Below are 9,738 nucleotides of genomic sequence, written 5' to 3'. Positions count from 1 at the left end.
CTACCATCTGAGCTACGCCCCCTTCGTAGTCCAGCGCTTTTGAAAGTCTACAAAAATAAAGGAAGAAAATATAAATTTAATCTTGGAAGAGTTTTAAAAAAAGACTAGTGGAAGCGCCTCTTATCGATCCCGGTACTTCTCGCATGCTAAGCGAGCGCTCTACCATCTGAGTTTCGCCCTCTGCGTGTTACAGCGCTTTTGAAAGTCCAAAAAATTAACAGAATAAAAAATAAAAATTTCTTTAAACGATTTTTGAGTTTAGAATTCATCCTTTACTTCTAGAAAACGTTTAAAAAAAAAGATACGTGGAAGCGCCGGGTATCGTTCCCGGTACCTCTCGCATGCTAAGCGAGGGCTCTACCATCTGAGCTACGCCCCCTTCGTAGAAAAGAGCTTTTGAAAGTCTACAAAAATAACGGAAGAAAATATAAATTTATTCTTGGAAGAAGTTTAAAATAAGACACGTGGAAGCGCCGGGTATCGATCCCGGTACCTCTCGCATGTTAAGCAAGCGCTCTACCATCTGAGCTACCCCCCCCCCCTTCGTAGACCAGAGCTTTTGAAAGTCTACAAAAATAACGGAAGAAAATATAAATTTATTCTTGGAAGAAGTTTAAAATAAGACACGTGGAAGCGCCGGGTATCGATCACGGTACCTCTCGCATGCTGAGCGAGCGCTCTACCATCTGAGCTACGCCCCCTTCGTAGTCCAGCGTTTTTGAAAGTTTACAAAAATAAAGGAAGAAAATATAAATTTAATCTTGGAAGAATTTTAAAAAAAGACCAGTGAAGGCGCCTGGTATTGATCCCGGAACCTCTCGCATGCTAAGCGAGCGCTCTACCATCTAAGTTTCGCCCTCTGCGTAGTCCAGCGCTTTTGAAAGTCTACAAAAATAAAGGAAAAAAATATAAATTTAAATATTGGAAGCAGTTTAAAATAAGACACGTGCAAGCGCCGGGTATCGATACCGGTACCTCTCGCATGCTAAGCGAGCGCTCTACCATCTGAGCTACGCCTCCTTCGTAGTCCAGCGCTTTTGAAATTCTACAAAAATAAAGGAAGAAAATATAAATTTAATCTTAGAAGAATTTTAAAAAAAGACCAGTGGAAGCCCTGGTGTCGATCCCGGTACCTCTCGCATGCTAAGCGAGCGCTCTACCATCTGAGCTACGCCCCCTTTGTAGACCAGAGCTTTTGAAAGTCTACAAAAATAACGGAAGAAAATATAAATTTAATCTTGGAAGAATTTGAAAAAAGACCAGTGGAAGCGCCTGGTATCGATCCCGGTACCTCTCGCATGCTAAGCGAGCGCTCTACCATCTGAGCTACGTCCCCCTCGTAGAAAGGAGCTTTTGAAAGTCTACAAAAATAACGGAACAAAATATAAAGTTAAATCTTAAAAGCAGTTTAAAATAAGAGACGTGGAAGCGCCGAGTATCGATCCCAGTACCTCTCGCATGCTAAGCGAGCGCACTACCATCTGAGCTACGCCCCCTTCGTAGTCCAGCGCTTTTGAAAGTCTACAAAAATAAAGGAAGAAAATATAAATTTAATCTTGGAAGAATTTAAAAAAAAGACCAGTGGAAGCGCCTGGTATCGATCCCGGTACCTCTCGCATGCTAAGCGAGCGCTCTACCATCGGAGTTTCGCCCTCTTCGTATTCCAGCGCGTTTGAAAGTCCAAAAAATTAACAGAATAAAAAATAAAAATTTCTTTAAACGATTTTTGAGGTTAGAATTCATCCTTTACTTCTAGAAAACGTTTAAAAAAAAAGATACGTGGAAGCGCCGGGTATCGATCCCGGGACCTCTCGCATGCCAAGCAAGCGCTCTACCATCTGAGCTACGCCCCCTTCGTAGAAAAGTGCTTTTGAAAGTCTACAAAAATAACGGAACAAAATATAAAGTTAAATCTTGAAAGCAGTTTAAAATAAGACACGTGGAAGCGCCGGGTATCGATCCCGGTACCTCTCGCATGCTAAGCGAGCGCTCTACCATCTTAGATCTACCCCCTTCGTATTCCAGCGCTTTTGAAAGTCTACAAAAATAAATTAAGAAAATATAAATTTAATCTTGGAAGAAATTTAAAAAAAAGACCAGTGGAAGCGCCTTGTATCGATCCCGGTACCTCTCGCATGCCAAGCAAGCGCTCTACCAACTGAGCCACGCCCCATTCGTCTTGCAATGCTTTTGAAAGTCTACAAAAATAACGGAACAAAATATAAAGTTAATTCTTGGAAGCAGTTTAAAATAAGGCACGTGGAAGCGCCGGGTATCGTTCCCGGTACCTCTCGCATGCTAAGCGAGTGCTCTACCATCTGAGCTACGCCCCCTTCGTAGAAAAGAGCTTTTGAAAGTCTACAAAAATAACGGAAGAAAATATAAATTTATTCTTGGAAGAAGTTTAAAATAAGACACGTGGAAGCGCCGGGTATCGATCCCGGTACCTCTCGCATGTTAAGCAAGCGCTCTACCATCTGAGCTACCCCCCCCCCTTCGTAGACCAGAGCTTTTGAAAGTCTACAAAAATAACGGAAGAAAATATAAATTTATTCTTGGAAGAAGTTTAAAATAAGACACGTGGAAGCGCCGGGTATCGATCACGGTACCTCTCGCATGCTGAGCGAGCGCTCTACCATCTGAGCTACGCCCCCTTCGTAGTCCAGCGTTTTTGAAAGTTTACAAAAATAAAGGAAGAAAATATAAATTTAATCTTGGAAGAATTTTAAAAAAAGACCAGTGAAGGCGCCTGGTATTGATCCCGGAACCTCTCGCATGCTAAGCGAGCGCTCTACCATCTAAGTTTCGCCCTCTGCGTAGTCCAGCGCTTTTGAAAGTCTACAAAAATAAAGGAAGAAAATATAAATTTAAATATTGGAAGCAGTTTAAAATAAGACACGTGCAAGGGCCGGGTATCGATACCGGTACCTCTCGCATGCTAAGCGAGCGCTCTACCATCTGAGCTACGCCTCCTTCGTAGTCCAGCGCTTTTGAAATTCTACAAAAATAAAGGAAGAAAATATAAATTTAATCTTAGAAGAATTTTAAAAAAAGACCAGTGGAAGCCCTGGTGTCGATCCCGGTACCTCTCGCATGCTAAGCGAGCGCTCTACCATCTGAGCTACGCCCCCTTTGTAGACCAGAGCTTTTGAAAGTCTACAAAAATAACGGAAGAAAATATAAATTTAATCTTGGAAGAATTTGAAAAAAGACCAGTGGAAGCGCCTGGTATCGATCCCGGTACCTCTCGCATGCTAAGCGAGCGCTCTACCATCTGAGCTACGTCCCCCTCGTAGAAAGGAGCTTTTGAAAGTCTACAAAAATAACGGAACAAAATATAAAGTTAAATCTTAAAAGCAGTTTAAAATAAGAGACGTGGAAGCGCCGAGTATCGATCCCAGTACCTCTCGCATGCTAAGCGAGCGCACTACCATCTGAGCTACGCCCCCTTCGTATTCCAGCGCTTTTGAAAGTCTACAAAAATAAAGGAAGAAAATATAAATTTAATCTTGGAAGAATTTAAAAAAAAGACCAGTGGAAGCGCCTGGTATCGATCCCGGTACCTCTCGCATGCTAAGCGAGCGCTCTACCATCGGAGTTTCGCCCTCTTCGTATTACAGCGCGTTTGAAAGTCCAAAAAATTAACAGAATAAAAAATAAAAATTTCTTTAAACGATTTTTGAGGTTAGAATTCATCCTTTACTTCTAGAAAACGTTTAAAAAAAAAGATACGTGGAAGCGCCGGGTATCGATCCCGGTACCTCTCGCATGCCAAGCAAGCGCTCTACCATCTGAGCTACGCCCCCTTCGTAGAAAAGGGCTTTTGAAAGTCTACAAAAATAACGGAACAAAATATAAAGTTAAATCTTGAAAGCAGTTTAAAATAAGACACGTGGAAGCGCCGGGTATCGATCCCGGTACCTCTCGCATGCTAAGCGAGCGCTCTACCATCTTAGATCTACCCCCTTCGTATTCCAGCGCTTTTGAAAGTCTACAAAAATAAATTAAGAAAATATAAATTTAATCTTGGAAGAAATTTAAAAAAAAGACCAGTGGAAGCGCCTTGTATCGATCCCGGTACCTCTCGCATGCCAAGCAAGCGCTCTACCAACTGAGCCACGCCCCATTCGTCTTGCAATGCTTTTGAAAGTCTACAAAAATAACGGAACAAAATATAAAGTTAATTCTTGGAAGCAGTTTAAAATAAGGCACGTGGAAGCGCCGGTTATCGATCCCGGTACCTCTCGCATGCTAAGCGAGCGCTCTACTATCTGAGCTACGCCCCCTTCGTAGCCCAGAGCTTTTGAAAGCCTACAAAAATAACGGAAGAAAATATAAACATAATCTTGGAAGAAGTTTGAAAAAAGACGCAAAGAAGCGCCGGGTATCGAACCCTGTACCTATCGCATGCTAAGCGAGCGCTATACCATCCGCGCTACGCCCCCGTCGTGTTACAACCCTTTTGACAGTCTACAAAAGTAACGGAACAAAATATAAATTTAAATACTGGAAGCAGTTTAAAAAAAGACACGTGCAAGCGCCGGGTATCGATCCCGGTACCTCTCGCATGCTAAGCGAGCGCTCTACCATCTGAGCTACGCCCCCTTTGTAGTCCAGCGCTTCTGAAAGTCTACAAAAATAAAGGAAGAAAATATAAATTTAATCTTGGAAGAGTTTTAAAAAAAAGACCAGTGGAAGAGCCTGGTATCGATCCCGGTACTTCTCGATGGTAATAAAGCGCTCTACCCTCTGAGTTTCGCCCTCTGCGTATTACAGCGCTTTTGAAAGTCCAAAAAATTAACAGAATAAAAAATAAAAATTTCTTTAAACGATTTTTGAGTTTAGAATTCATCCTTTACTTCTAGAAAACGTTTAAAAAAAAGATACGTGGAAGCGCCGGGTATCGATCCGGTACCTCTCGCATGCCAAGCTAGCGCTCTACCATCAGAGCTACGCCCCCTTCGTAGAAAAGAGCTTTTGAAAGTCTACAGAAATAACGGAACAAAATATAAAGTTAAATCTTGAAAGCAGTTTAAAATAAGACACGTGGAAGCGCCGCGTATCGATCCCGGTACCTCTCGCATGCTAAGCGAGCGCTCTACCATCTTAGATCTACCCCCTTCGTATTTCAGCGCTTTTGAAAGTCTACAAAAATAAATTAAGAAAATATAAATTTAATCTTGGAAGAATTTAAAAAAAAAGACCAGTGGAAGCGCCCGGTATCGATTCCGGTACCTCTCGCATGCTAAGCGAGCGCTCTACCATCTGAGTTTCGCCCTCTGCGTATTACAGCGCTTTTGAAAGTCCAAAAAATTAACAGAATAAAAAATAAAAATTTCTTTAAACGATTTTTGAGTTTAGAATTCATCCTTTACTTCTAGAAAACGTTTTCAAAAAGAGATACGTGGAAGCGCCGGGTATCGATCCCGATACCTCTCGCATGATAAGCGAGCGCTCTAACATCTGAGCCACGCCCCATTCGTCTTACAATGCTTTTGAAAGTCTACAAAAATAACGGAACAAAATATAAAGTTAATTCTTGGAAGCAGTTTAAAATAAGGCACGTGTAAGCGCCGGTTATCGATCCCGTTACCTCTCGCATGCTAAGCGAGCGCTCTACTATCTGAGCTACGCCCCCTTCGTAGACCAGAGCTTTTGAAAGTCTACAAAAATAACGGAAGAAAATATAAACATAATCTTGGAAGAAGTTTGAAAAAAGACGCGAGGAAGCGCCGGGTATCGAACCCTGTACCTATCGCATGCTAAGGGAGCGCCCTACCATCTGAGTTTCGCCCTCTGTGTATTACAGCGCTTTTGAAAGGCCAAAAAATTAACAGAATAAAAACTAAAAATTTCTTTAAACGATTTTTGAGTTTAGAATTCATCCTTTACTTCTTGAAAACGTTTAAAAAAAAAAGATACGTGGAAGCGCCGGGTATCGATCCCGGTATCTCTCGCATGCTAAGCGAGCGCTCTACCGTCTGAGCTACGCCCCCTTCGTAGAAAAGAGCTTTTGAAAGTCTACAAAAATAACGGAACAAAATATAAAGTTAAATATTGGAAGCATTTTAAAAAAAGACACGTAGAAGCGCCGTGTATCGATCCCGGTACCTCTCGCATGCTAAGCGAGCGCTCTACAATCTGAGCTACGCCCCCTTCGTAGTCCAGCGCTTTTGAAAGTCTACAAAAATAAAGGAAGAAAATATAAATTTAATCTTGGAAGAATTTCAAAAAAAGACCAGTGGAAGCGCCTGGTATCGATCCCGGTACCTCTCACATGCTAAGCGAGCGCTCTACCATCTGAGTTTCCCCCTCTGCGTATTACAGCGCTTTTGAAAGTCCAAAAAATTAACAGAATAAAAAATAAAAATTTATTGAAACGATTTTTGAGTTTAGAATTCATCCTTTACTTCTTGAGAACGTTTTAAAAAAAGATACGTGGAAGCACCGGGTATTGATCCCGGTACCTCTCGCATGCTATGCGAGCGCTCTACCATCTGAGCTACGCCCCCTTCGTAGACAAGAGCTTTTGAATGTCTACAAAAATAACGGAAGAAAATATAAATTTAATCTTGAAAGAATTTAAAAAAAGAAAAAATATAAATTTAAATCTTGGAAGCAGTTTAAAATAAGACACGTGGAAGCGCCTGGTATCATTCCCGGTACCTCTCGCATGCTAAGCGAGCGCTCTACCATCTGAGCTACGCCCCTCTCGTAGAAAGGAGCTTTTGAAAGTCTACAAAAATAACGGAACAAAATATAAAGTTAAATCTTAAAAGCAGTTTAAAATAAGAGACGTGGAAGCGCCGGGTATCGATCCCAGTACCTCTCGCATGCTAAGCGAGCGCACTACCATCTGAGATACGCCCCCTTCGTAGTCCAGCGCTTTTGAAAGTCTACAAAAATAAAGGAAGAAAATATAAATTTAATCTTGGAAGAATTTAAAAAAACGACCAGTGGAAGCGCCTGGTATCGATCCCGGTACCTCTCGCATGCTAAGCGAGCGCTCTACCATCTGAGTTTCGCCCTCTGCGTATTACAGCGCTTTTGAAAGTCCAAAAAATTAACAGAATAAAAAATAAAAATTTCTTTAAACGATTTTTGAGGTTAGAATTCATCCTTTACTTCTAGAAAACGTTTAAAAAAAAAGATACGTGGAAGCGCCGGGTATCGATCCGGGTACCTCTCGCATGCCAAGCAAGCGCTCTACCATCAGAGCTACGCCCCCTTCGTAGAAAAGAGCTTTTGAAAGTCGACAAAAATAACGGAACAAAATATAAAGTTAAATCTTGAAAGCAGTTTAAAATAAGACACGTGGAAGCGCCGCGTATCGATCCCGGTACCTCTCGCATGCTAAGCGAGCGTTCTACCATCTTAGATCTACCCCCTTCGTATTTCAGCGCTTTTGAAAGTCTACAAAAATAAATTAAGAAAATATAAATTTAATCTTGGAAGAATTTAAAAAAAAAAGACCAGTGGAAGCGCCTGGTATCGATTCCGGTACCTCTCGCATGCTAAGCGAGCGCTCTACCATCTGAGTTTCGCCCTCTGCGTATTACAGCGCTTTTGAAAGTCCAAAAAATTAACAGAATAAAAAATAAAAATTTCTTTAAACGATTTTTGAGTTTAGAATTCATCCTTTACTTCTAGAAAACGTTTAAAAAAAAGATACGTGGAAGCGCCGGGTATCGATCCGGTACCTCTCGCATGCCAAGCTAGCGCTCTACCATCAGAGCTACGCCCCCTTCGTAGAAAAGAGCTTTTGAAAGTCTACAAAAATAACGGAACAAAATATAAAGTTAAATCTTGAAAGCAGTTTAAAATAAGACACGTGGAAGCGCCGCGTATCGATCCCGGTACCTCTCGCATGCTAAGCGAGCGCTCTACCATCTGAGTTTCGCCCTCTGCGTATTACAGCGCTTTTGAAAGTCCAAAAAATTAACAGAATAAAAAATAAAAATTTCTTTAAACGATTTTTGAGTTTAGAATTCATCCTTTACTTCTAGAAAACGTTTTAAAAAAGAGATACGTGTAAGCGCCGGTTATCGATCCCGTTACCTCTCGCATGCTAAGCGAGCGCTCTACTATCTGAGCTACGCCCCCTTCGTAGACCAGAGCTTTTGAAAGCCTACAAAAATAACGGAAGAAAATATAAACATACTCTTGGAAGAAGTTTGAAAAAAGACGCGAGGAAGCGCCGGGTATCGAACCCTGTACCTATCGCATGCTAAGCGAGCGCTATACCATCCGCGCTACGCCCCCGTCGTGTTGCAACCCTTTTGACAGTCTACAAAAGTAACGGAACAAAATATAAAGTTAAATCTTAAAAGCAGTTTAAAATAAGAGACGTGGAAGCGCCGAGTATCGATCCCAGTACCTCTCGCATGCTAAGCGAGCGCACTACCATCTGAGCTACGCCCCCTTCGTATTCCAGCGCTTTTGAAAGTCTACAAAAATAAAATAAGAAAATATAAATTTAATCTTGGAAGAATTTAAAAAAAAGACCAGTGGAAGCGCCTGGTATCGATCCCGGTACCTCTCGCATGCTAAGCGAGCGCTCCTCCATCGGAGTTTCGCCCTCTTCGTATTACAGCGCGTTTGAAAGTCCAAAAAATTAACAGAATAAAAAATAAAAATTTCTTTAAACGATTTTTGAGGTTAGAATTCATCCTTTACTTCTAGAAAACGTTTAAAAAAAAGATACGTGGAAGCGCCGGGTATCGATCCCGGTACCTCTCGCATGCCAAGCAAGCGCTCTACCATCTGAGCTACGCCCCCTTCGTAGAAAAATGCTTTTGAAAGTCTACAAAAATAACGGAACAAAATATAAAGTTAAATCTTGAAAGCAGTTTAAAATAAGACACGTGGAAGCGCCGGGTATCGATCCCGGTACCTCTCGCATGCTAAGCGAGCGCTCTACCATCTTAGATCTACCCCCTTCGTATTCCAGCGCTTTTGAAAGTCTACAAAAATAAATTAAGAAAATATAAATTTAATCTTGGAAGAAATTTAAAAAAAAGACCAGTGGAAGCGCCTTGTATCGATCCCGGTACCTCTCGCATGCCAAGCAAGCGCTCTACCAACTGAGCCACGCCCCATTCGTCTTGCAATGCTTTTGAAAGTCTACAAAAATAACGGAACAAAATATAAAGTTAATTATTGGAAGCAGTTTAAAATAAGGCACGTGGAAGCGCCGGTTATCGATCCCGGTACCTCTCGCATGCTAAGCGAGCGCTCTACTATCTGAGCTACGCCCCCTTCGTAGCCCAGAGCTTTTGAAAGCCTACAAAAATAACGGAAGAAAATATAAACATAATCTTGGAAGAAGTTTGAAAAAAGACGCAAAGAAGCGCCGGGTATCGAACCCTGTACCTATCGCATGCTAAGCGAGCGCTATACCATCCGCGCTACGCCCCCGTCGTGTTACAACCCTTTTGACAGTCTACAAAAGTAACGGAACAAAATATAAATTTAAATACTGGAAGCAGTTTAAAAAAAGACACGTGCAAGCGCCGGGTATCGATCCCGGTACCTCTCGCATGCTAAGCGAGCGCTCTACCATCTGAGCTACGCCCCCTTTGTAGTCCAGCGCTTCTGAAAGTCTACAAAAATAAAGGAAGAAAATATAAATTTAATCTTGGAAGAGTTTTAAAAAAAAGACCAGTGGAAGAGCCTGGTATCGATCCCGGTACTTCTCGATGGTAATAAAGCGCTCTACCCTCTGAGTTTCGCCCCTGC

General features: G+C 41.8%; 6 non-coding genes across 6 annotated transcripts; all 6 read right to left on the bottom strand.

Annotated features, from left to right (window-relative positions):
• Positions 1-1,780: 1,780 nt before the first annotated feature.
• Positions 1,781-1,853, bottom strand: Trnaa-ggc (transfer RNA alanine (anticodon GGC)). The gene has a single exon. It is a non-coding gene; the product is annotated as a tRNA-Ala (tRNA).
• Positions 1,854-3,733: 1,880 nt separating this feature from the next.
• Positions 3,734-3,806, bottom strand: Trnaa-ggc (transfer RNA alanine (anticodon GGC)). Its single transcript has one exon. It is a non-coding gene; the product is annotated as a tRNA-Ala (tRNA).
• A 726-nt stretch (positions 3,807-4,532) lies between these two features.
• Trnaa-agc (transfer RNA alanine (anticodon AGC)) lies at positions 4,533-4,605 on the bottom strand. The gene has a single exon. It is a non-coding gene; the product is annotated as a tRNA-Ala (tRNA).
• Positions 4,606-5,923: 1,318 nt separating this feature from the next.
• Positions 5,924-5,996, bottom strand: Trnaa-agc (transfer RNA alanine (anticodon AGC)). The gene has a single exon. It is a non-coding gene; the product is annotated as a tRNA-Ala (tRNA).
• A 2,709-nt stretch (positions 5,997-8,705) lies between these two features.
• Trnaa-ggc (transfer RNA alanine (anticodon GGC)) lies at positions 8,706-8,778 on the bottom strand. Its single transcript has one exon. It is a non-coding gene; the product is annotated as a tRNA-Ala (tRNA).
• Positions 8,779-9,504: 726 nt separating this feature from the next.
• On the bottom strand, positions 9,505-9,577 carry Trnaa-agc (transfer RNA alanine (anticodon AGC)). The gene has a single exon. It is a non-coding gene; the product is annotated as a tRNA-Ala (tRNA).
• Positions 9,578-9,738: the final 161 nt, after the last annotated feature.

The sequence above is a fragment of the Uloborus diversus genome, chromosome 6, assembly GCF_026930045.1.
Source record: "Uloborus diversus isolate 005 chromosome 6, Udiv.v.3.1, whole genome shotgun sequence".
Classification (NCBI taxonomy): Eukaryota; Metazoa; Arthropoda; class Arachnida; order Araneae; family Uloboridae; genus Uloborus; species Uloborus diversus.
Note: the sequence above shows the minus strand (reverse complement) of the source record. Positions and strands in the feature narration are given on the sequence as shown.